Source organism: Penaeus monodon, chromosome 27 (assembly GCF_015228065.2).
Source record: "Penaeus monodon isolate SGIC_2016 chromosome 27, NSTDA_Pmon_1, whole genome shotgun sequence".
Taxonomy (NCBI): Eukaryota; Metazoa; Arthropoda; class Malacostraca; order Decapoda; family Penaeidae; genus Penaeus; species Penaeus monodon.
In genome coordinates this window covers 26,696,025-26,696,509 of record NC_051412.1, presented here as the reverse complement: position 1 = coordinate 26,696,509, position 485 = coordinate 26,696,025, and positions in this window count along the sequence as shown.

Below are 485 nucleotides of genomic sequence, written 5' to 3'. Positions count from 1 at the left end.
AACAGACACAGACAGACAAAGAACAAAAGACAGCTATACCGAGACGAAAAGGAACACTATCACACTTTGCTTAATATTTTTTTACCAAGATTTCGAGGCCGTTAAAAGAATTCTCTTCGCACATTTACATACATTCTAAATTTGGAAATAAGCAAAGGCTTACGTTTAATAAATGATATATTATTTGGATTTATTACAAAATGGATATGCATCTTTCCATGTATGTGGTATTTTAAAATATATACTCCTGATATAGGATCTCCGTCATAGCCTGAGTGACTTTCTCTGTGACACCTAATCAAATATGTAAATTGGCAATGTTAGGGGAAAATTGAATACCTATATATACAACTTTTTTTTTGCGTATTCACTGTCCAATAAATACAATTATATGAAAAAGCCAGCAAATCAAGATTATAATTTTTGCTTAAGGATTAACAAATATTGATATTATCTCACTTTCATCACCCCAAAATGTTGGAAAG